A 27,282-nucleotide genomic window follows, 5' to 3' on the forward strand; every position below is an offset into this window, starting at 1 on the left:
GTGGTGGTGAATGCCTTTAGTCCCAGCACTTGACTTGGGAGACAAAACCAGATGGATCTCTGAGTTTGAGGTCAGCCTGATCTATAAAGCAAGTTCCAGGACATCCAGAACTATTATACAGAGAAAATTTGTCTCAAAAAAAAAAAAAAAAAAAAAAAAAAAAAAAACCACACACAAAAGATTAAATAAAAAGTATTTTTTAATTAAAAAATAATTAAATGCTAGCAAAGAAGCCTCTTCCCTGTGGGTGCATAGTCCAAGTTCCCCAGTGGATGCCATGGCTAGTATTAATGAGCTCTAGTCAACTACTCTATAGGCAGCTTGTCATGCAGGATGGCCACAACTGTGAGGCACAACAGCAAAACTAGCATGGATATGGCTCTCTTACTCCTTCACAGCTTCAATTAGCATTCTCCTCCAATTTGCACACTCCCTTTTCTTTTCTTAGGTCCCTTATAGTGTCTCATCAACATATCCACTTGCAAAATGAGACATTCTTAAGTAAAATAAGGGTAATGTGAATGCCAGCCAGTAATACCATACAGGGGGTCTGACAATAAAACAGCTAAATGACTGGAGGGTAGCATATGGAGCACAGGTATGCTAGACAAGAAGATGATTAACGTCCCAGCCAGGGCAGGAAATGATGGTTTGAGGTTTCACCATGCTACTCCAAATGGCATACAATTTAAAACTCAAGAATTGTTAACTTCTGACTACCCAACTAATATTTTAAGGCCACACCTAACACAGGTAACTGATACTGGGAGAAGCAAAACGGATGACAAGACTGTCAGTCATTTTCTGTTCTTACAATAGAACATCTGAGAATTTGTAAAGAAGCTTATTTCGGCTCATGGTCTGGAGGCTGGAAAGTCCAACAGTGTCTGCTCAGGACCTATGCTTCAGCTCATAGCCAAGGCAGAAGGGAAGCAATATGCCAAATAGACAAAGCCCAGGACCTTCACCCTCTAAAAGTCACTCTTATGGGACTGGAGAGAGGGCTCAACCCTCTGGCTGCTCTTCTAAAGGACCTGGGTTTGGTTCCCAGGACCCAAATGGCACCTGACAACCATCTAAAACTCCAGTTCCTCCTTCTGGTTCCCATGGGCACCAGGCATGTAATGGTGCACAGACATATAAGCAGGCAGCACACACACATAAATAAAGAATATTAAAATGCCCTGGAACTAGGTCTGTAGACCAGGCTGGCCTGGAACTCAGAGATCACCTGCCTCTGCCTCCCAAGAACCAGGACTAAAGGCCTGCGTCAACACCCAGCTGCACTAACCCTTCTTAACAACCTAATAACCTCTTAAAGGCCCCACCTCCCAACACTAACACAACAGCAATTACATTTCAACATGGGTTTTGGTTTGGTCAAACCACATCCTGAGCACAGTATGGGAGATAGTACTGTACATGTGAAAACACAGGGGTAAACACTGCTAAACCAAATTCCAAATACTGACTCAATTCATACAAAAGTCCCCAAATGAGCAAACTCATAAACTGGTAATGTGCCCGCAGTCCCTGCTCCTCAAGAAGCTAAGGACAGGACTGCCTGGAAACTATGAGTGTGAAGCCAGCTGAGGGAGAGAAAGAGAACTGTTAAGGGGGAACAGAGCCAAGTGGTGGTGGCTCACTCCTTTAATCCCAGCACTTGGAAGGCAGAGACAGGCAGATCTATGTGAATCAAGGCCAGTCTGGTCTACAAAGTGAGAGCCAGGGCTACAAAGAGAAAACCTGTCTTGAAAATCTGAAGGAAGGAGGGAGGGAGGGAGGAATGGAGGAAGGGGGAGGGAAAGAAAGAGGGAGGGGAGAACAGAAGCAACAAAAAGTAAAAGGCAGATTAGTGACTGCCTAATGTTATTTTTATTTTTTGGAATGATAAAAATATTTACAACTCACTGAAGTGAGAGCTGGAACAATGGCTAAGGAGTTAGATTCCATCTCTTCCAGAGGAACCAAATTCAGTTCCAGTCTTTGCAGGCAGCTCACAATTGCCTATAACTCCAGTTCCAGGAGCTCTTATGCCCTCTTCTGAACTCTGAGGACAACTGTACAAACCCGCTCACAGAGAGAGAGAGACAGAGACACAAAGAGAGATGAAACCTAAAGAAAGAATAGAAAAAAATGTGGACAGGCTGAGTTGAGTTTATTTTCTTTATAAGATTAATTAATACACACATGGTGGTAGACACCTTTGATCCCAGCACTGGGAGGCAGAGGCAGGCAGATCTCTATGAGTTCAAACAGCCTAATCTGCAGAGGGAATTATAGGACAATAAGGGCTAGGTAGAGAGCATGTCTCACAAAAACAAACAAACAAAAAGCCACAGAGCAGTCATCCTTCTGCTGGCTCAGTTAAACTAGTGCCTTTGACTGGCTGATACATTTGTCTTTTATCTGGCCCATTGAGGATGTCAGCTGATTAAGTCGTATCTGGCATGAGTTGTTTGGTATTCTGTAGTCTGGTAAAAGAAGCTAGTCCAAAACAATAGTAGCCTGTGAATTTTGTTAATCAGTACCTAATTAAAAAGCTGGGAGATAGAGCAATTGATAAAGCACTTGTCACTCAAATATGAGGACCTCGGTTTGGATTTTTGACACCACTCAAAAAGTTGGGTGTGGCAACTTATCTGCATTCCCAGCACTGGGGAGATGGCAACAGGCAGACCCCTGAAGCTCCCTGGCAGATCCCTGGCCAGCCAGCGTAGTCAAATCAATGCGGTCTAAGTTCAGCAAAAGACTAGGTCTCAAAAGATAGGGTGAGCATGACACCTGACATCAATCTGGTTCTATGGTAGCTTGTGACTCACCTCAGGTTTTTATCATTTATACTTTGTTCTTTCATTTTTTAAATAATTTATTTTCATTTCATGTACATTTGTGTTTTGCCTGCATGTATGTCTGTGAAAGTGTCGGATCCCCTGAAACTGAAGTTACAGGCCGTTATGAGCTGCCATGTGGGTACTGGGAATTGAACCTGGGTCCTTTGGAAGAGCAGCCAGTACTCCCAACAGCTGAGTCATCTCTCCAGCCCTTGTTCTTTAGTTTTATGATAAATAAACATAAAAGAACTGAGTGACTTCTGATACCCAATATTTGGCATTACTAACCACGTGACAGCTCTGTCTAAGCCCGTGCAGCTGTCCCACAGCTCTGCAGTCTGGTGGAAGATGAACACCCTTCCTCCAGCTCCTTTGGCCTGCTTTCCTGCATTCTGGGGTTTTCCAAACCCCTCTCCAGGCTGCCAACCCAGGCAGCTCGGCACGTCTTCAGCACCACTCACTTCCAGACAGACTTGGGACTTGGAAATTTGCAGCTGCTGTTACCAAGTCACTGGCAGTGAGCAGGAATGTCAAGGCTCAAGGCGCTTGTAACATAGAACACCTCTTGGGCTGTCTGCTTGGTCAAACCTCCAACTCGGGCACGAGCTGGAGGGCAGCCAGCTCATAGAATGCTACTTCAGTGCAGCTTCCCTGCAACTGGACCTGCCTTGGTATCGCATCTGCTACACCTGCTGGTCAGACACAGTCATTACATCAGACTACCTTCCCACAGCCCCGTCCTCCAAGCATCGGCTCCCCCTGCTGGTCAAACATCATCACTAGCTCTACACAACCCAATCCTCTTGAGGATTGGACCTGGTACGACCCTTGGAAACTTTTAAATGGCCAACTAGGCTATTAAAAAAATAATAAATTAAGCAGGGTGGTGGTGGCACGCACCTTTAATCCCAGCACTTGGGAGGCAGAGGCAGGCGAATCTCTGTGAGTTCGAGGCCAATCTGGTCTACAGAGCTAGTTCCAGGACAGCCAGAGCTGTTAAACAGAGAAGCCCTGGTCTCGAAAAACCAATGAATGATAAATAAATAAATGAACAAATGGATGAGTAAATAATTTTTGGAGGAAGAATGATGGGGGTACAATCCTAAAACCTTCCCCATGTTAAAAATTGGAAATATCACAACGCAGGGAATTAGGACCCTGTTGACTGCTACTATGGACAATATGCAAATAGAAAAACTAAGAGGAGATAAACAACTTAGCTGGGATCAATACACTGTCAGTCGTAATTATTATCAGTCTTGTAATTCATATTTAATCCTTAAAATGGTTTGATAACTGTGTCAAATATGAGAAATTTACAAGCCTTGGAAAAAGCTACTACTAATAATATGCAAACCTTAGAAAAACTTACTCTTCAAAAAATACAAGCCTTAGAAAAGGTTACTGCTGATAATATACATGCCTTACAAATAATTACTAAGAAGACTAATACAATTTTGACTGATAAAAGCTTTAGAAATATTTCCTGATAGAGCCAAAAGTTGACTGATAATATGCAAAACTTACACTTCAAAAAGATACAAGCCTTAGAAAAGATTACTACTGATAATATGCAAGCCCTACAAATGATTACTGAAGAAACCACCATTTTGACTGATAAATTACAGGCCTTAGAAAAAATTATTAAACTAGATAATAAAAATATTCAGAAATAGAAGAATTTGGAGAACCATCTTCATTACACTGTGAAATTAGAGAGAAGCAGCCCAATGTAATTAGAAATCCAACTTAATTTCTCCAGTTACAATTCAAGAACCACCACCAGATGATAGGCATCCCTAGAGACAATCAGAAGTTAACTGGGGTCCTATAGAAATGTTATATTTGAAGAGATTTAAGGAAGCAATAGTTTCCTTAAATACATACGGTATGCATTCATCTTTTGTGAAGGAGATGTTAAATTCATCAGCCATTTGGAATTATTCCACAAGACTGAAAGATTTAGTTTCAACAGTATTAGAATCTGGTCCTCAGTTACAGTGGACTGCCTGGTGGAGAGATGACACCAGGGACATCAAACAGCAAAGCAGGCTTAGAGGTTGAGATTTCCCAAGACTAAATCCTTGGTGAGGGCTGTTATACTGATATGGAAAGACAGCTTACATTTGATGATCATACTTTGGCTCTATGCCGTAGAGCACCTTTGAATGTTTGGGACAAGATTCAAGAATCAGGAAAGAGGACTGAGCCATTTACTGAAATTATACAAGGCCCAAAATAAGTCTTCACTAAATATTTGCAAAGATAGACTTCAGCTGTAAATAGAATGATATCAGATCCAAAAGTTAGATGAATATTAATTGAAACTTTGGCTTTTGAGAATGTCAATTCACGAGGCAAAAGGATAAATGGGCGTTTAAAGATAAGACCAGCACCCATAGAGAAATGGATCTGACATACAATCAGTATTGAATCTCATAAACATGAAGATACTTGGATAGGAGTGATGATTTCCAAAGGCTCAAAGAAAAGTCAAAATGTCAAATGTTTTAATTGTGGTAAATAAGGTCATCTAAAAAGGGACTGCAGGCAGAGCAGTCTTAGAAACAATATTTTTTTCTATAGCTAACCCAAACAGAAGGCCCCAGCCTTCCAGAGTATGCAGAGGGTGCATCAAAAGCTAACATTTGACCAATGAATGCAAATCAACAAGGTACAAACAAGGTAACCCTTGCCATTGAGAAATGCTTGGGGGGGGGGGGGAAGAGCAGCTTGCAGGCCCCCATGTCATATTTAGTTCAATCACTCCCTGTCACCATGGGGGAAGCACTTCCACAGAGCAAAATTAAAGGACCCAATGCCTACTGTAAAAAAACATACTGCTCTAGATTATGGAACAACTTTAGGATATAAAACAAAATTTCCAGGAGAAACCATAAAAGAAGTATTTTGACAAACTTCTATAAATGATCAAAGACCAAAGTTAACAATACAGATAAACGGCTTAAAATTGAGGGTTAGGTAGATACACACACACATGTAACTATAATTTTGCCAAAATCCTGGAATCCAAATCAGCCTCTTCAGGAGGTAAATACTCAGCTTCTAGGAATTGGAACTTTATCTCAGGTGAAACAAAATGCAAGATGGGTTCATTGCAAAGGAACTGAAGGACAGTGGAAAATTAAAACCGTACATGATCAATATAATAATGAACTTACGGGGACCTTATTTATTACAACATTCCTCCAATCTCAGAAATAAACAGTAAAAGAGAGACTGCCTCAGAGAGAAATAATAAAAGTTATTCTCTAGAATGGTTGTATATAAACAGAACCCAATGGCTGGTGACTTCTTGAAGGTGCCTACAGCCCTACCTTTAAAATGGGTAACTGATAAACCCGTCTGAGTGGAACAATGACCTTTGACATTAGAAAAATTACAGACATTAGAACAGCTGGTACAGGAACAGCTAAATGCTTAACATATTGAAAAATTAACCAGTCCTTGGAATTCTCCTTTATTTGGCATTCAAAAGAAATCTGAAAAATGGAAATTGTTAACAGATTTAAGAACCATAAATAATCACCCGATAGGCTATCTACAATCTGGATTTCCCTTGCCTTTTCTATTACATAAAGGATGGTCTACTATAGTGATTGATTTAAAAGAATGTTTCTTTACTATACCTTTACAATAACAGGATAGAGAACTAATTGCCTTCACAGTACCTACTTATAATTCACAGCCCGTTAAAAGTTGTAAGTGGAAAATTCTCCCACAGGGGATGTTAAACGGCCACATCCTGTGCCAATATTTTATACAACAGCCACTGAAAATAATTTATAAACAGTTTCCTCAATTATAATTTCTCATTAGATGGACAATACCTTACTAGCTGATTCAAACAGAAATACCTTAGGGAAAAAATTGTTTAAGGAAGTAAATAAAATGTTCCCTTACTGGAGATTACAAGTTGCTCCGAAAAAAATTACAAAGAGGAGATTCTATTAATTACCTAGGATATAAAATAGTTTTACAAAAAATCCACTACGAAAAGTACAAATCAGGAGAGATCAATTACAGACTCTTAATGACTTTAAACAATTACTGGGAGATATTAACTGGTTATGGTCCACAATTGGATTAACAACTCAAGAACTAAAGAATTTATTTCAAACCTTACAAGGGGACAAGGACTTAAATATTTCAAGAAAATTATCAGCTGAAGCTGAAAGAGAATTGGCTCTGATAAAGAAAACTTAATGATGCACTTGTGATCACTTGGATCCATAGCTTTATTGTATCCTAGTTATTCTGCCTTCTACCCATTCTCCTACTGAAATTCTTATACAAAGAAGATAATATTCTGAAATATATATTTTTGCCATACAACACAGCAAAAAATTAAAGACCTATGTAGAAAAGGTTTCTGAATGGACTCTAAAAAGAAAACTGAGACTTCTTTAATTAACAGAAATGGACCCAACAGAAATTGTAGTACCTTTTACTAATGCTGAAATTTCCTCCTTACAGACAGAAAATGAACATTAGCAAAGAGCTTACAGTAATTTTTTGTGAAAGATTAAGAACAACTATCAACTATCCCAAAAGCAAGAGACTTTAATTTATAAAAAGAACCAATTGGGTCCTTCCTCACACTGTATGGGGAACACCAATATCTGGAGTCCCTGCATTCGATATTGATGCAAATAAATCAGAAAAGGGTTATAAATCAGAAAATTTAAGTAAAGTGGTTCAAAGCCATTATGATTCTGTTCAAAAAATTTGAATTGTATGCCATTCTATTCTCATGGTATTATTAGATTTTTCAGAACCTCTTAACATAGTTATACTGACTCTTAATATGCAGAAAGTTGTTTTAATATCGAAACCACTGAACCCATTCCTGATGATTTAGAATTAACTTTATTATCTACACAACTACAAAAAATAGTCAAGACAAGAAATCATCCAATATATGTAACACCTATCAGATCCCATACAGTTCTACCAGACCCTCTAGTCCACGGTAATGATAAAATTGATCACCTATTAATAGGAAATGTGCTGGAAGCCTCAGATTTTCATAAGAAACACCATGTTAACAGCAAAGGTTTGAAATTTCTATCACTTGGCAACAAGCCAGGGAAATTACAAGGAAATCTTCTACTTGTTCTTTGTATAATCAAACTCTACTACCTACAGGGATTAACCCAAAAGGTACTCAAATAAATAAATAAATAAAAAGAATTTGGCAAATGGATGTTTCATTTTGCTGAATTTGGGAAATTAAAATATGTATACTATACCATAGTTACATTTTCAGAATTTCAATGGCCAACTGCTTTGAGTTCTAAAGAGGCTGATTCTGTAATTATACATCTATTAGAAGTTATGGCCATCATGGAAATAGCTGTGCAAATTAAGGCTGACAATGCTCTAGCATATGTCTCTAGTAAAATGAAACTGTCTTTTCTATAAACAACATAAAGCATATTACAGGCATACCACACAATCCTACAGGACAAGCAGTTATAAAAAAATCTAATCACACTTTAAAAGAAATGCTTAATAAACAGGAAAGGATAATGACCTCTAGAAAAAGATTGTGCAAATCTTTATTTTTTAAAAGTGCATAATTTTAAATGCTAATGAAAAGGAATAACAGCCAGAGAGAGACATTGGATAATAGAAGGGAAAAAAAAAAAAAAAAAAAAAAACACCACTAAACTAAATCAGCCAGTATACTTTAAAGACGTGTTGACCTCAGAATGGAAATCAGGATGTATGTTACATTGGGAAAGAATTTTTGCTTTTGTTTCTTTCCACAGTAGAAGAAAAGCTACAGATACCATCAAAATTCAAACAGGAGAGACTTCTTGATTAGGAGGTGACAGTTCATCAACCAATGTAATGATTCAACATGACAAAAGGAAAAACTCACCAAATTAGGGTCAGGACAGGGTTTTGAATTTGTATTTCCAGGAAAATAAAAACATCCAATTGAGGAGGGGCGGGGGAGGGATCATCTGAAAAAATTACCAAGAAAAGGAGTAATCTGACCTAATGATATAGAATATTTCCTTCAGGGTAAAATAACTAGCCTTTTAAAGTGTCTGTTTTTGCTGATCTCTATAGATATGTTAAACATGTAGTATTTATGTAGTCCCACTCAATTAAAAACTAAGGCTAGCTCTATAGTTGGAGTGTGGTTCTCTTCTTCTCTAAACCCAAGCATGTCTATTAAAAAAAAAATTCAAACCAGGAGGTGGTGGTCCATGCCTTTAATCCTAGCACTTGGGCAGCAGAGGCAGGTGGATCTCTGTGAGTTCAAGACAAGCATGGTCTACAGAGTGAGTTCCAGTACAAGCTTCAAAGCTAGAGAGAAACCTTGTCTCGAAAAAACAAAAACAAAAAATTCAAGGTCTCTGTCTCATATCAGAAGAGCCACCTGGTTTGGGACAGAAATAATCTCAAATCCCTTGAATTTATCTTGACTCTTTAAAATTTTTTTTAAGGTATAAGTACTACCTCAAAATTTAACTTTCTGTTTTGATATTAATGATATTATGAAGTACAACTAATTCTAACCTTAGGTTTCATGTAGCTTCCTGTACATGACTTCAGTCATGACTTTAAACAGATATTTAGAAATTAAGCCAGGATCTCCCAGATGTATTTAATAGGTCATGGTCCTTTAAACCTCCCTAAGATTCACAGCATATGACATTTAAAATGTTTAAGTTTTCTACCATGAATGATAAACATTCCTAACAGTGATCTCTGAAGTCTCCAAAAGGATGATGGAGTCCACAGTGACTCTACCTGTATTGTGATAATGCCACTAAGCCCATAAACACCACCCAAAGATTGGCTTTGGACTTCAAACTGCTACTTGAAATGGTCCACCCTTATGCACTACTCCAGTCAGGACTTCACATAAGCTCTACACTTTACCATTACACAGAGACTGACAACAAATGACACAGCTAACTCTCCCAGAATTGGACCATTGTTTAGGCTTTTTCAGGGTCTCCTAGAGATGCCATCGCCCACCCACCTGTCCCTCCCCTGCCACCCAGACAACAGAAGTAATTTTAAAAACATGACACCCACATTCCCAAAAGGTGGAGTGGGTAGTTTTTTATCTTTTACTGTGTTATAAATATTTCTCATTGTGTGCAGGGGTTGGCTACAAGTTATTATTGGTTATGGTAAAAAAGGGGGGGATAGATAGGATAAAAATTTCTTGAATCTACTTCAAACTAAAAAACAATTACTAGTCTTAAATAATTTACATTGGTATAGAATTTTATATATTGATATAAAGTTAAGGTTATTTTTGTTGCACTGTATATTATGTTTCTACTTCTGTTTAAGATAATTTTTGTAAGGGCTGGAGAGATGGCTCAGCAGTTAAGAGCACTGGCTGCTCTTTCAGAGGTCCTGAGTTCAATTCCCAGCAATCACATGGTGGCTCATTACCATAAGTAATGAAATCTGGTACCCTCATCAGGACTGCAGGCAAAAAAAAAAAAAAAAAAAAAAAAAAAAAACTGTACACATAATAAATAAATCTTTTTTAAAAAGCTATTTTTGTCTAATGTTACAAATTTGAGGTTACTTTCTTTATATTGTACATCTGTTTCTATTTTTGCTTAAGGAATTAGCAATACAGCTCACAGCTATATAGCTTGTGTAATTATGCAATGTGAAGTTTTATCCTTAAAAGTTATTTAGGATAATGAAGAAATACAGGCTAAAAGTCACCCATAACTATCAAACTTATAGCCATGTGTCTTCTAGGTATATAGAGATATATTTCAGATAGATAGGTAATCTTTAAACATCTGAAAGACCTACAGAATACGGCTTTTAAAATGTTTTAACAAGTTAGACTTTTCTCAAAATGAGCTTCGTCTGCTTCTTGGAGCACCAATCTACTTCTAAAAAGGATGATGGACATCGAAGAAACTCCATATGGAATATGCTTTCTTTGTGGCAAAGCTTGCCATTTGAGGCAAAACTGCCCTTGCCTTGACTGCTGACAGTACTCTGTCCAAACTGGACAAGAGGACACAAAGAAAGGTGACTGCTGAGATTTGCCAAGGCAGGTTAGAAGAGTCCTACAAATTTTCTTGCTCTGAAAAAAAGTTTCTCAGATATTCTAGGCATGTAAGCCAAAAATGCATGCCCCAATGTTGCAGAGGTACTCTTCAGGAGAGGACAGCTAATGGAGTCATCTCTATAAATGTGCCAATTACTTATGGAGTGGACATTGAGAATGTATTTCTTTCTTGATAATTGTTCTTGTTGCATGTAATTTCATTTTAGTTAATGCTACCTTTCCTTTCTATTGGACAATATTTAATAACTCTTATTATATATAGTTTTACTATGTTAAAAGTTAGAACCTTTCCTTCTAAATTAGACAAAAAATAGGGAAATTCTGTCACTGGTCCATTAACCAATTGCAAGGAGTGTTTTGGTCCAAGAGGCAGTGATAGGAAATGTTCTGCTGTATATATGTTTGTCTTATTGTTTGATAAATAAAACATTGATTGGCCAGACAGGAAGTGACGTAGCATGGCAGATACTGCCACTAGCTAACCATAGAGATCTGGAGGTTTGTACAGACAGACAGGAAGTGACATAGCTGGGCAGGGACAAACAGGAAATCGTTCTCTTCTCTGCAGGCAAAGGAGATGCAAGTCCAGCATTCCTGTTAAGTCAAGACCATGTGGAAATACTTAGATTAATAGAAAAATGTGTTAATAATTAAGTCAGAGCTAACCAATAAGAAACCATAGCCAGTCGGGCGTTGGTGGTGCATGCCTTTAATCCAAGCACTCGGGAAAGAGAGGCAGGCAGATCTCTATGAGTTCGAGGCCAGCCGGTCTACAGAGCTCGTTCCAGGACTGCCTCCAAAGCAATACAAAGAAACCCTATCTTGACAAAAAAAAAAAAAAAAAAAAAAAACAAACAAAAAAAAAAAAGGAAAAGAAACCATAGCCAATGGCCAACAGCTTCATAATTTATACAGCCTTTCTGTGTGTTATTTAGGACTGATGCAGCTGCGAGACCAGGATGGTGGGAAAACGCTCGTAACAAGGCAAGGTTTGTTTTTCTTTTTTTTTTTTTTTTTTTTTTTTTTTGGAGACAGGGTTTCTCTGCATTGCTTTGGAGCCTGTCCTGGAACTCGCTCGGTAGACCAGACTGGCCTCGAACTCACAGAGATCCACCTGCCTCTACCTCTGCCTCCCGAATGCTGGGACTAAAGGTATGTGGCACCAAGGCCCAGCAAGGCAGGGCTTTTGTAGGGGATGGATGTGACTGAGATCCAGGAAGAGCAGAGGAGTGTATGGTCTTGTTGAGCCAGGAAGTGGCAGCAGCAGGGCTTTTCCACGATAGCTTGCAACCCACCTCAGGTTTTTATCTGATAAGTTTGTTCTTTAGTTATAATAAATAAACGTAAAAGAAATCAATAACAATCCCCAGCACTGCCCACCAGCAAAAAAAGAAGGTTTTATTTGTCAAAAATAAGTTGCTAACAAGAAATTTCAAAATCAAGCATCAGATATTTTCACTCATTGTCACACCAAACCAATAGTTTTCTATCTATACACATGCCCAAGCTGTCCTCAACATAGCTTTAAGTCACAGTACCCAGCTAAACTATGTTCTAAATATTTGTGGAGATAAAAACTGTGTAGACACAGAATTTCACCTATGGGGGAAAATAATTTGGCCTCAATGACCCAAATATAATAGTTAATGACCCAAATATGTGATGAATATGTCCCTGTGCATGCATGTGTATTATACAGTTTCACTATATAGCCCAGGCTGGTGCAGAACTTGTTACATGCTTGCTATCTATATAGCAGGCTGACTTCAAACTCAGCGATCCTTTTGTTTTTGCCTCCGAGTGCTAAAACTAAACAAATTTGTTATTACACCCAACTTATTTGTGTAAGGAGCAAGGATTCTGGAGTTTGAACCAGGGTCTTATACGTTAGGCAAATGCTCTGAGCTATATCCTTAGCTTCAAAACTGCTTTCTCAAGAATAAACATAGCCAGGCAGTGGTAGCCTTTAATCCCAGCACTTGAGAGGCAGAGGCAGCCTGGTCTATAGAGCTATATCCAGGAAATTCAGGACTACACAGAGAAACCCTGTCTCAAAAAATTACAATAAATGAAGAATAAAAATATAAGGGCTGGAGGAATGGCTCTTCAATTAAATGCACATATTTTTCTTGCAGAGAACTCCAGTTCAGTTCCCAGAGCCCATGTCACATGATCACCTGTAACTTTAATTCCTCGGGGATTTGATGCCTCTGGCTTCTGTGGACATCAGCACTAAGTTATACATGGACAGATAGATGGATAGTCAGGCAGTAATAGTTCATGCCTTTAATCCCAGTACTCAGGAGGCAGAGGCAGGCAGATCTCTGTGAGTTTGAGGTCAGCCTGGTCTACAAAGAGAGTTCCAGGAGAGTCAGGGCTACACAGGGAAACCCTGTCTTGAAAAAACAAAAAAGAAAATAAACCAGGCTGGACACTCAGGAGGATCTCTTTGAGCCCAAGGCCATCTTGGTCTACACAGTAAGTTCCAGGCCTGGGCTATAATAAACAAACAAACAAACAAACCTCAAGGGGCTAGAGAAATGTCTAGGGGTTTAAGAACATTGTTGTTGTTCCAGAGGACCTTGGTTCAAGACCCACTACCCACATGGCAGCTCACAGCTGTCTCTAACTCCAGTTCCAGGGACTCCACCCTCTTCTGGCCTCTGAATACCAGGCACACTTGTGATACACAGACATACATGCACAAAAATACTTACACATAAAACACATGAATAAATATTAAAAGAGAATACTGTGGGGAATAAATTAAACTGGCAACAGCAGGAGGCTGAAAGCAGGGGAATCTTGAATATAAGGCCCATCTGTGTTACATTGCCAGACCCTCTCTCAAATGGGCCTAATTGGGGCTGGAGGATGGCTCTGGTTGGGAGAACACACAGTCTCTCTGAAGGCTCTGAGTTCAGTTCCCAGTATCTATAGCCCCAGCTCAAGCAGGATCCAACACCTCTAGCCTCTGTGGGAACCTGAATTCCCATGAATATACCAACACACACACACAATTAAAATTAAAAATAAATTATTCTTAAAAGAGCCTAACTAAATAAAATTACATTTAAAAACATAACATGTTCTGGATCTAAATACCTATAAGGCCTAGACTCTAGTAATTAGTTTGAAAATACCAATGCAATTGAGCATACAACACTGGGGAGGGGGATGCTTACAAACAAAAGTTTCTGCTGAACAAACATGAACTGCTCTGATCCTCATCTCATCCCAGCTAGAAAACAGCAATAGTCTAGTTTGCACAAGGCTTATGCTACAGTTTCCCAACCAGTCCAAAAGGGCAGTCTCATGCACTGCAGGGTGGTCAGTATGTGTCAATATTTTGAGTTTCCTCATCTCTCTTTCTCAATTTCTGGCCACAAACTACTGACTTCATCAGATGACTGGCCAACACAAACTTACAAAAAGAAATGGACCACTCTACCCTTCTAAATGTTAGCAAGGATGAGTACTCAAGTATCAGAAGCAGATTTTGCAGAGTTTTATTGTTTCAAAGTTTGACAGATTTTAAAATACAAATTGAATATGAACTAGTTCAGAAACAATCATTATTTACATAGTGAAAAATGCCTGGGACCAACTTCATTTTAACTCTCACCACAAAATGAGTTTTTCATTATCCTCTTTAAATCTTTTGAATTGTTTTGGTTAACTGGTTAGCTGACTGGCTGATACAGGATCTCACATAGGTTAGGCTGGTCTTGAACTCATGATCCTTCTGTATCAGAGTCTGACTATTGGAATTGATTACCAAGAGTACAGCCCAATGTTTGGCTTTCTTGGAATTGTTTTTAAACTCAGCTTTTCTTTTCATCTCCAAAACAGTCATTGCTTCTTCATTTAGAAAAGTAACTAATAGTTTTGTGTTGTTTTTCAAAACACAGTTTCTCTGTGTAGTCTGGCTGTCCTGGAACTCCCACTGTTGACCAGGCTGGCCTTGAACTGAAGAGATACACCAGCTTCTGCCTTCCCAGTGCTGGGATTAAAGGCAAAAGACCAGCATAACTGATAATTTTTAAATGAACAATCAATTTACAAAGTATAACATTAACACAGTACCAAAGTATACAATGTGCAAATAAAGTATAGAGATGCCAAATCTGGCACCCACTGTAAGGTGCTAAAATGACTACGTCTGAAGGGAAGGAGAAGCAGCAAAGCCACTGTTATCTCATCTTGCTTGAAGCTAACCACATGGAAACACTAATGACTTAATTTTGTGTCACACTGTATTTCACATAAAAATTATACATTTTTGTGGCAAACCTTAAAATACACAGCAAGTAGTTTTAAAAACTAACATTTTGCCAGGCAGTGGTAACACGTGCCTTTAATCCCAGCACTTGGGAGGTGTGAGGCAGGTAGACTCTGAGTTCAAGGCCATCATGGTCTACAGCAGAAGTTCCAGGACAACCAGGGCTCCACAGAGAAACACCTGTCTCAAAAAAACAAAATAAAAATAAAAAAACAGTCCACACATTTAATCCCAGCACTATAGAGGCAGGTGGGTCTGTGAGTTTGGGGCCTTCCTGATCTAAATAAAGAGCAAGTTCCTGGAAGGCAGATCATTATGAGTTTGAGCCCAGCCTGGTCTACAGAGAGAATTAGTTCCAGGTCAGTCAAGGATACAGAGAAACCCTATTTCAAAAAACAAAACAAAACAAAACAAAACAAACAAACAAAAAACAGGGGAGGGAGATCAACATTTTGCCAGATGTGGTAATGCACACCTTTAGTCCTAGCACTCAAAAGGCAGAGGCAAGTGGATCTCTTAAGTTTATGATCTGGACCAGCAAAGGATACACAGTGAGATCCTTTTTCTAAAGAAATAAAAAAGCGAATGATTGAAAAATTAGTCATTCTCAGACCAGCAAGATGGTTCCACAGGTAAAGAAACTTGCTGCCAAGCTTGACTACCCAAGTTCAATCCCCAGATCCAACATCATAAAATAAGGAGAGCTTGAAAATGAGAGTTTAAGACCAGCCTGAACTACTTACTTAGTCAGAACATTGTGTCAGTTGGAAGGAAAATGAAGCAACTGTAATGATTTGGATATGAAGTATGCTTCACCTCTGCTAAAAGGCTCTTTAAGTGGAAGTTTTGTTCACAGCTAGTGATGTTCTTTTGGGAGATTCTTAAACTTTAAGGAGTAGGTCACCAAGGGCATGTTCTTCTTAGGGACTGTATCTTATCCCCAGGCCCCCTCTTTCTGTCTCCTGTCTGTCATGAAGTGAATAGCCTCTGTCATATGGACCCACCACCACAACGACGTTCTTCCTCACCACAGAGTACATAATCAACAGAACTATGATGTAAAAATGGGAAATCCCAACACTCCCAAGGTGGAGGCCAGAGGATTAGGGGTTCAGGACATCCTCAGCTAACAGAGTTCTCTAGGCCAACCTGAGCTACATGAAATCTTGTCTCAAAAATTCACATACAAACTAAGTGTTGGTAGGCATGATGGCATAATCCTTGGAATCCCAGCACTCAGGAGGCTAAGACAGGAAAGTGACTGTGAATTCAGAGCCAGCCTGTGGTTACTTAACAAGACCTTGTATTTAATAACAAAAAAAAAAAAAAACAAGGTCAGTAAGATGGCTCACCAAATAAAGACATTTTGCCACAATGTCTGGTGACCTCAGTTTGATACTGGAGACCCACCTGGTAAGAAAATGTACTCCTGCAAATTGTCCTCTGACATCCACCATGCCCTGCACATGCGTATGCACACACACACTCTCACATAGCCTGGTCCCTTGGGCTCTCAAATGAAATTGTTTCCCCACATATATCAACAGATAAACATGAAGCAGAAATGAGTCATTGGAGTTTATTATCTAACAAGATGAGGAGCTCACAAATAACTATACAATAGAGACCACAGAAAGAACACAGAAGGTTAAGGACGGTAAGTAACAGTAATAAGAATAAGGTCAGGGAGTGATTCTCAGAGGAGCAAGAACAAACAGCAGTAACTAACCTCCTCCCCCAGACAAAAATCCTTCAAGGTAAGAACTTGCTTTCACCACCCTGTGCCCTTCACAGTGAGTGCCTGTACCTATTAGGTACTTTTAAAAAACAGCTTTTAGGGCTAGCAAGTGGCTCAATGGCTAAGGGTGCTTGCCTGATAGATCTGAGTTCAATTCCTAGGACTCACATAGAAGGAAAGAATAAATTCCCTCCTCTGGCCTTCATTCATGTGTGCTGGAGAGATGGGTAAATGATTAAGAGTACTTACTATTCTTGCAGGACACCAAATCAGTGCCAGCTACTTATAACTCCATGGGGATCCTAGGCCTCTGGGACTCCTTAGGCATCTACATTCACATGCACATACACCGCAGGCACATGCATGTAAGTAATAGAGTCTGGAGATGATGCAGAGGTTAAGAGCCCTGACTGCTCTGCCAGAGACTGCTCTGCATCCACCACATGGCAGCTCACCACTGTCTGTAGCACACAAATGGTGTACAAACATACAGGCAAAATGATCATATACATTAAAAATATTAAAAAATAAAAATGATAACTTTTAGTAGGCTATGGTTAAAATCTTTGCATGTAAGAGATAGAAGCAGGATTAGCTCAAGGCTAGACTTGGCTATGCAGTGAACTCAAAGACATGTGGACTATGTGAAACCCTGTCTCGAAATTTCTTAAATTTAACAACTAAAGAGATGGCACCATGGAAAAGAGCCTTTATTGCTCTTACAGAGGACTCACGTTCAATGGACAGCACAATGTATGGTTAAGTTGTTATGGGTTCACATCCATCCATAACTCCAGTTCCAGGGAATCCAACAGGCACATACATGATGCACATATATGTAAAACATTCATACGTGTATCATAAATAAATTAAAAATTACTTTTAAATCTGGGCAGGAGGTCCTGGTTTTTATCCTTAGCACCACATAAACTGGGTGTGAGGGCTCAAGTCTGTAATCCCAGTAATTGAGAGACAGAGGCAAGATCAGAAGCTCAAAGTCATTCTTGGATGCATAGCAAGTTCATAAGGGAACTAAAGATTTAAAGGAGAATAATGGAACAGGAAGGCTTAAACTGGGGTGGGGTAGCAGGAAGTAGGGTAGAAAAGGGAGCATGGGAAAGACCTTTCAAAAAAGACATGGAGACCTAGTACTATAGAAACTTTCTAAAATATCTACACACCCAAAGACACAGAGAGAGAGAGAGAGAGAGAGAGAGAGAGAGAGAGAGAGAGAGAGAGAGAGAGAATATGTCCCTAGTAGACACCAAGAGCTAACTAATAAAAAGCCCAGTGCCAGGAATGGGTTAAGATATTGTCACTGCTCTTGGATGTCCTCCAGAACTTGACAGTAAGACCCTACTGCTGAAGACACCATATACTTGAGTCATAAGACATGGCAAAATCAAGCTGGTATGGAGCTGGAAGCTTCACCCCTATTGGCTAGCTTTCAAAGGGCTGGAGGGTGTTATGCATGGTACTGAAGGGACAAAGCAATCATCAATCATACACAGCTACAAAAATGACTGGCCTGGAAAGACATGCAGCATACTGGTGCAATAGTGACACAAACTTTCTGATTGGATTTTAAGTCCCAATCTACAGTATGAAACCAATACCTAATGCCATTATTAAGCTAAGAACCTTATGACTGGATAGGTCATAGACCCTAGAAGAAAACTTTTGCTGCTAAATGGACACAGTATTAAGCTGTGATTTATTGTTACACCCATACATTGTCCTAATGATTTATTGTTGCACCCATAGAGCAATATAGCTCTCAACCCTCGCATGAAAAGGTTCTATTTGCAGAAGATCACAGTGATTTACAGTGACCCACAACTGGACAAGATGCAGAGAATAAGAGACTGCAGAATGCTTAGCCCTAAGGAGAACACACAAACTACACCTCCAAAGTTCAGGCATGAAACAGTCTAAATGCCAGAGGCAGTGGATGACTACAAGGAAACACTATCTTCTGGACACAGCAGCTGCACATAGAACTCACAGCAGTTGGAACAATATGTACAACACCTTTACAAATCCAAGCCAAACCAAATAAATCCCAGCATGGAGAAGGGAGTTGAGAATACAATCCAACCCCTAGCTGAGGAGCTATTGTCAATTATCAGCTGCTGGGAAAAGTTGACACAGTTTTCTGAAAGAGCATTGGTGGAATACGCCAACCAATCCCCACTAGAAGACCACACACCAAAGAATATTTGGGCAGAACAAATTGGTCCTGATTTGTTGTTGTTTTTGTTTTGTTTTTGTTTTGTTTTGTTTTGGGGGACAGGGTTTCTCTATGTAGTCCTGGCTGTCCTGTAACTTGCTCTGTAGACCAGGCTGTCCTGGAACTCTACCTTCTGGGTGCTGGAATTAAAGGCATGCACCACCACCACCAGGCAATTAAAAAAAAAAAAAAAAGTGGAATGGGTAGAGAAGGGGGGGTGGATCTGAGAAGGGTCAGAGAAAGGGATGAATACAATCAAAACATACTGTATGAAAGAACTAATAAATATAATCAGTTCTCAAAAGCCAGGTACAATATACATGCCTAAAATCCCAGTACTTAGAAGTCAGAGATGATAAGACTGTTATGAGGCTAACCTGGGCTCCTGTCTAAAAACAACAAATACGTAACTATTAACTACTCTGACTCTTCCAATACTGATGCACTGGGCTGAAGAAAGGAAAAGAGACTTTCAATGTTAACGACAGTTTGCCTAGTTCACTCAAAGCCCTAGGTTTAACGCCCAGCACTGTACCCATAAAAACAGAAAAAAGGAAATGTTTTACCCAAACACCATGTATCCTTATAGAAAGTCAAGGAAAAATCAAAGAGAACTTCTACTTCATTGTAGACTGGAAAAAAAATAGAGAACAACTTTACTCATCCAGACAACATGCTTAATCTTGCTACAGGATGACAACAAATTAGATAAAATAGAGAGGAAAATGACGCCTGAATGCCTTTAAATCCCAGCACTTAGAAAGAGACATGTGCAGGTAGATCTGTGAGTTAGGGGTCTACATAGTGAGTTCCAGGATGGACAGGGCTAAGTAGGGAGACCCTACCTCCAAAAAAACAAAAAAGAAGAAAATGATGATACGCAGCACAGACCAAGCCACTTCTCTGAAGGAATGTGTTATACAAGAGTTCGCTTAAAACATTCCCATTGCCTGCTGCTTCCCCATTCGTTATCCAAAAATGTAAACATCGCTAAATCACAAGGATTTGCAAATTCTAAAATAGCTCTTTAGGATTGTTAATCCCCACCCAGCTAAATCCTTTAGAACCTGGTCTAAAAATAAAACTGTGTCAAGTGTTCTTCAAAATATACTATGTACACTGATTGGAATGCAATGCCAATTAACACACTGTAAGCAATTAAAAAAAAAAAATTCAAATACCCTGTGCCAAGCTAAATAACAAAGAAATACCATCCACTTGAAGGTTTTTTTTTTTAGTTAAACAGAGATCCTGGGAGTAATTTCAGAAGTCAAACATCTGAAATCACTCATTAGGTGCTGTAGCACACATACCTGTAAACCCAAATCTCAGGATGGCTGAAGCAGGAAGATTATAAATTTGAGGCCCACCTTGGCTACATATATGTATTTAAAACAAGCATGCATATAGCTTATTTATTTTTACTTTATGTGTATAGGTGTTTGACCTGTTGTATGTACCAAGTGAGAACAGAAGAGGATGTCAGATCTTCTGGAACTGGAATTACAGACAGTTGTGAGTCCCCATGTGGGTGCTTAAACTCAAATCTGGGTCCTCTGCAAGAGCAATGAGTGTTCTTAAACCTTGAGCCATCTCTCCAGCTCTGAGAATATGTATTTAAAAAACAACGATTGGACTGGAACAATGGCTCATCAGTTAAGAGTGCTTACTGCTCTTGCAGAAAATCTGGTTTGGTTTCCAGAACCCACACAATGGCTCACAACTGCTTGTAATTCCAACTCCAGAAGATCTGATGCCCTCTTCTGACTTCCACTGACACTGCACACAGTAGTTCATACACCTAGCCACACAAACATACACATACAGGTATAATTATTAAAAAAAAAAAAAAAAAAAAAAAAAAAAAGCCAACCACCACCACCACAACAAAAACTACTAAGGGGCTGGAGAGATGGCTCAGCAGTTAAGAGTATCAGCTGCTCTTGCAAAAGACCTGGGTTCAGTCCCCAGCATCCACCCACATGTTGGCGTACAACTGTCTGTAACCTCAGTTCCGGGTGGTGATGATTCCCTCTTCTAACCTCTAAGATACATGGTTCAGACAACTTTTGCTAACAAAAACCCATACATGTATAATTTTTTAAAAACTAAAATTAAATCACTGAGAGTTATACAAATAATTCTGGGAGCAAAGGAGTAACAGAATGACTCAAACACCACAAAAATTAAAGGTGTCAATTTTAATGTGTAATTAAGGAGTTTTTACTCACAACTTTGAAAGCTGAAATAAAACACTCAGACATTACTATTACAAGATTACAGACAAGAGTTTAGACCTCATTAGTATCAACAAAATTTCAACATGAATATCTAGTGTTATATTTTGAGCCCATTGGATGAACAATTAGCAATTTCACCCATCTATATGTGCACATATAAGGAAAAAAAAAAAGAACTCTCAACAACCTCTTCCTAAAGAACCTTTAATCCCAGCACTATGGAGACAGAGGCAGGGGATCTCTGTGAGCTGAAAGCCAACCTGGTCAACATACTGAGTTCCAAACCATACAGGGGTTACTCATTGAAACTCTGCTTTTAAAAAAAACAACAAAAAAGATTCCTGATTTTACAGGTCTATATACAACTTTAAAAAAATAATACAACAATTTTTTTTAGTCAAAGCTTGGTTTTATGGTTTCATAAATTCCTCACTGTTCCATTTGTTCAATGTCTTTCAGAGACAGCACTTAATTCTCTTCTGCAAGTCAACATTAAGGCATGCTGTTTAGCTAACAAGCTCCTCCCAAGATCAAGGTTATTACTATTATACCTAATAGACAAACCAAAGCATTTGTTCATGGGATATTGTTTTCTATTTTTAGGTAGTAGGTGACTAATCAAGTTTTGTCTGAAATTTAAACATTAAGTGACCATACATTTACTAATAGACTTCCTAAAAGAACAATTTGAAGTTAGTCATTATATTTACATTTTAAAAAACTTTAGTGCGTCTGCAAATGTCAAATTAACTTCCAAAAGATGTGAAATTGTTTAATCTTCAGAAAAGTGATCTGAAGCTAAAACAACTGGGTTCACAGTAGTTGTAATGCAGTGGCATTCTTATTTTTTTGGATACTTTCTGTCATAAATGAAAAGTTTTAATATGTTTCTCAGTCTTTTTTCTACCAAGCCAAATCTCTTTAAATAAATTAGTTCAAAAGCCTTTCAGTCAAGCCTTCTACTTCACAGGCACACAAGGTCTTTTCAACTATTGACAAGACCTTAACAAAGCTGCCTGGTCCCACTTCAGGGCACAATCACAGCCCTGCAGACCTGATGATAAGCCTTCAGAACAGAAACATCAGCAGGTTTATTTTTCCAAGTATCCAGAGCTCAGCTAGGTCAAATGTTGCTGCTGGATTTTAAACAGCTTACTTAGCCCTTGAAGTGATAAGAGTAAAAACAAGTCCAAACACTCTCTGGTTTTCAGTGGTACACAACACCAAAGATTTTGAAACTGCCCTGAAGACTCTTCACATCAGAGTAGCCACTTCAGCATAAGCCTTAATCGAAGTGGCTATTTAAGAATAATGATCATTGGGCTGGAGACTTTAACAAGGACTGCAACTTAGGGACTTAATCCAAAGAAAATAGTGTACTGTACAAATAGTGTTAATTAAAAATACTTTCATGCTACACTTTTTCAGGTGCTTTCCATAATCTGCCAATTTCTGTAGTTTAGGGAACATTGTTTTATATTGTCAGCAGAGATTTAAAACTCAAGAGTTAGTAAAGAATACTACGTTTATGAAGCCAACATTTTTACAGGAACATATAACCTTAGAAAAACCTGCGAGAATATCGCGGAATAGGAGTCCAATTCATTAACCAGTGAACAGGCACGAAACTGTATCAATTACCAAAAACTGGTTAGCTAGACTTAAAGTAAATCTTTCAATTTTATCAATTTCACTACCACTGGAGGAGGGGGCAAAGCAGGCACCACCAAGAATTAAAAATTAGCAACATGAAGTTAATTAACCCAAACTAAATGAACTAGATCGCCACCATCCATTACACAGGTCCTTCACAAGCTTTCAACTTTTCTTTTGGACCCTGATGTCTCACTATCTCCTTCCTGCACCCCACATTTACTAGCTGCTCCCCAAACTCATCCCAACTCCTGTAGGCCATACCTCTGTGCCTCGGTGCCAGCAGTTCCCTCGCTGACAATGTCCTCCCCTCTGCCTCACCTGGCGAACAGGGTCCTTCCAAATTCCGCGAGAAGTAAACAAGGAAGCTCGGGGCTTCTCTACTCTCAAAAACGCACTTAACTGTTCTAAATCCCAAGAACAGTTGAGAAACCAACCCTTATCACCACTCATTGTTTTCACGCCCCGGGAGCCACAGCATCGAGGGCAGAGTCTCCACAGAGCCCCCACAGGACGCAATGCAGGCATCCAGACGTGCCCTGAATTTATTCCCTACTTCTACACACAGACCCGACCCCCTCCCCAGGTCCCAGGCACGTCTCCACGGGGAGAGACCAGATCCCACCGTTCGTAACCCCCCCCCAAGAATGAAAACCAGAGGCACACCCTGGGCCCTGGAGGGAGAACAATGAATGAACACGGCCGACTCGCCTCCCGTGATGTCCCAACTCCTCTTTCTGCATCCACTGGCTCTGCAGAGCCTGGACAGCTGTGGCTTCACACAAAAGGCATCCCGACTCCCGTTCTCGAGCATCCCGGGCCTCTCAGTATGAAGCTCCGGGCGCGGTCCCCACGCCTTAGTGGCGGGGCGCTGACCCGTTTCTCGCAGCCTTCCTCGATCCCCTCGTCTTCCCTAAAAGGGTGTCACTTGAGCGAAGCAACCCGAGAGGAGGCGCAAGGTCGGGCTCCCCTCACTTATGCAGCCCGCGAGAAAAAGAACGAGCCCATTCCAGTGACAACACAGGCACGGAGCAGCTCTGGGCGGATTTTTTTTTTTTTTTAAACCCATTGCCAAAATATGAGGAATGCGCGCTGGGCACCGGGGTGGCGCTGGCACGTTTCCGAGAAACACTGGGAAATCTGAGCAGGGGTGTGGAAACTGGCTCGCCGGCCATGACACTCGGCCCGCGCCCGGCCCGCCACCCGGGTGACAGCGGCCTGGCGGACCCTTCGCCCCGCAGCCGCGCCGTCAACCCTGCGGCCTACCTGAGGGAGCCGGGCCACGCCGGGTCCCGTCGTGCGGCCGCGGCGGTGGTTGAGTGAACGGGATGCGGTCACATTCGGCGCGTCCCCAACCCGGGGGACGGGGCCCCGGGCAGGCCCCGCATCGCTGCACTAGCGCCCCGCGCCTCAGGGCACGCGCCCCAAAGCCCGGCCAGCTGGCCCGTCTGAGGGCCCGCGGAGAGTGGCAGAGAAGCCTTCCCGCCTCAAGCTCGCTCGGTTCTAACTCCCGCCATCTAAGATGGCGGCGCAAGCACCCGCAATGAAGACGCTCTCTGACCGCCCCGGCGAGCGAGCCCTGCGCTCGACGCTCGTCTTCGCGACCTGCGGCGCCGCGGGCTCACCGCCTCTGCGCGAGCTCTAGAGCTCGGCAGTCCGTTTGAAACTTGGCTCGGGGATCTATCTCTCGGGCCTGGAACCTGGCCCCGCCCCCGGGGGCGTGGCCTCGCGATGCTGCGGCCGCCATTTCGGAGTTGAGACTGGCGTCCCTGGGTGACTGCGTCTGGCCAGAGGCGAGCCGTAGTGGGTGCTGCCCGGGTCGGGCCACCCGCGAGGCAGTCAAGGGACTAAACGCGCCTGGTGACACACGGCGCAGGGCCCGTCTTTGGCGCTTCCTCTCTGAAGTTGACATCCACGGAGAATGGCGGCTTACGGGGTTTTGGAAAGCCCTCCTACTGTCTTAAACCTCGGATTCCTCATCTGGAAATCTAGGTTTTACTGTGGTACATTAGATTGACCAAAAACTAAAAGTATGGTGTTACGCATCTGTCATCCCAGCGTTTGGAAAGTGAAGGCAAGAGGATCAGGTCATGCTGAGCTACATGAGACCCTGTCTCAAAAAAAAAAAAAAAAGATTGGCAAAAAAATAAAAAGTAGTTGATGAGCCAATACGGCCCACGGTGAGCTGAATCCTGTGGTGCGCCTTCGTGCCTTCGTAAAGCCCTGGTGGAGTAGAAACCTGGAGGACAATTTGACATCGTCGGCATTTTGGGTCTTTTTTCCTTCTTTGAGTGGGAGTTTTAATCCGGAGCTAGCTTCGACCTCTAGTCTTCTGCCTCTTTGTAACTATTTTTAAAGTAGTCATTTTGGGACCAGCGAAGAGGCTCAGAAAGTAAAAAGTTAGCAGAGTGCACAAAACCTGATGACCTGAGTTCAGTCCTCTGATCCCATGATGGAAGGAGAGGACAGACTCCTGAAAGTTACCCTCTGACCTCGGTATTCTGTGCGCAACCTGCAACCGCATTTACAAACATGCATACAATTTTTTTAAGTAACCATTTCTAAGTAAACATATTGGCATTTAGTACATTCACGGTGTTGTGTAACCACAAAACATTTCCATTACTCTGAAATAAAACGACCCACTAAGCAGTTTCTCGATAGCTTCCCACCCAGGGGCAATCACCAATATTCATTTTGCTACTTCAGACTTCACTTTTTCTAGACTATCTTGTGTGTGTGGATATGGGGCAATCACCGATATCCATTTTGCTACTGCAGACTTCACTTTTTCTAGATTATCTTGTGTGTGTGTGGACATTTATAGAGTGTGAGGCCTTTTATGACTTAAATCGTTCACTTAGCCTGTTTCCAAGTTCATCTGCATTACATGTGTGCCAATACTTCATCCCTCTTTAGGGCTAAACTGCTCCATCATAAATTTACACCAGATTTTCTGTATCTGAGATAGATATTGGGCTCTTTCCATCTTTCGGCTACTGGTTACTTTTCTAGTTTCTGTGACAAAATACTAGACAAATATGAGGTAGAAAGGTAGGCCTGATGGTTAGAGCACCAGTGGTTCTTGCAAAGAACTCAAGTTTAATTCTCAGCCCCTTATGGTGGTCACAACCACCTATAAGTCCAGTTTAGAGGACCTGATGCCTTTTGCTGACCTCTTCGGGCACCAGACACATAAAATTAAAATTTTTAATACAAAAAAAATTACATGCAGTCTAAACATTGTTACATATAAATAGATAATAATAAAGGAAGGGTTTATTTTGGCTGACAGTTCAAAAACGCAGTCCATCATGGTGGGAAACTCCTGATTAAGGCCGCTGCTTATGTCCTGTCCATAGTCGACACAGAGAGATAAGTGCAGGTCTTGTTTGTTTGCTGGCTTGCTTTTTCAAGGCAAGGTTTCTCTGTGTAATGGCCCTACCTGTCCTGTAACTTGCTTTGTAGCCCAGGCTGCCCTTGAACTCACAAATTTCCACCTGCCTCTGCCTCCTGTGTGATGGGATTGATTAAAGGTGTGAGCCACCACATCCAGCCCTCACTTCTTTTAATTTGCTTATTTTTATTCAATCTGAGATCCCCACACACACAACATGAAATGGTGGTCACTTTTAGAATGGGTGTTCCAACATCAGTTAACCGAATCTAGAAACTCCCTCACAGACACTCCCAGAAATGTGCCACCTAGGTGATCCAGAACAGTGGTTCTCACCCTTCTTAACACTGCGGCTCTTTAACACATTTCTTCTGTTGTGGTGGCCCCCAACCATAAAATTATTTTCATTTTTATTTCACAACTGTAATTTTGCCACTGTTATTAACTGTAATGTGTTTCCCAATGGTCTTAGGTGACCCCTGGGGGGGGGGTCACAACCCACAGGTTGAGAACCCCTGAAGCATGTGCAATTGGCAGTTATTAGGAATCATTACAGCTATTGTGAGTGATGGTACTAGAAAGAGTGTACCGTATGTACTTAATTGAGTTCCTTTTCTTCTTCCATTTTTTCCCCCTTGATTTAGTTTTGTTTTGATTTGAGTTTTAAGGCAAGCTCTCACTATGTAGCCCTGGCAAGCCTGGAATTCATAGAGATTTGTCAGCCTCTGCCTCTGGAGTGCTGGAATTAAAGGTATGCTCCTGGCTAAGTACTTGCTTTGTTTTGTCTAAGGTTTAATTTAATTATGTGTGTATGTC

General features: G+C 40.7%; 1 protein-coding gene across 2 annotated transcripts in view; it reads right to left on the minus strand.

The window, feature by feature from the left end:
• Window positions 1-24,485, minus strand: part of Raf1 (Raf-1 proto-oncogene, serine/threonine kinase) — a 59,506-nt gene extending 35,021 nt beyond the window's left edge. For both annotated transcript variants that reach the window (XM_051203735.1, XM_051203734.1), the window contains exon 1: window positions 24,336-24,485. The gene's annotated coding sequence lies outside the window, so the exon portion shown is untranslated. The remainder of the gene's footprint in view (window positions 1-24,335) is intronic.
• Between the last annotated feature and the right edge of the window lie 2,797 nt (window positions 24,486-27,282).

The sequence above is a fragment of the Phodopus roborovskii genome, unplaced genomic scaffold, assembly GCF_943737965.1.
Source record: "Phodopus roborovskii unplaced genomic scaffold, PHOROB, whole genome shotgun sequence".
Taxonomy (NCBI): Eukaryota; Metazoa; Chordata; class Mammalia; order Rodentia; family Cricetidae; genus Phodopus; species Phodopus roborovskii.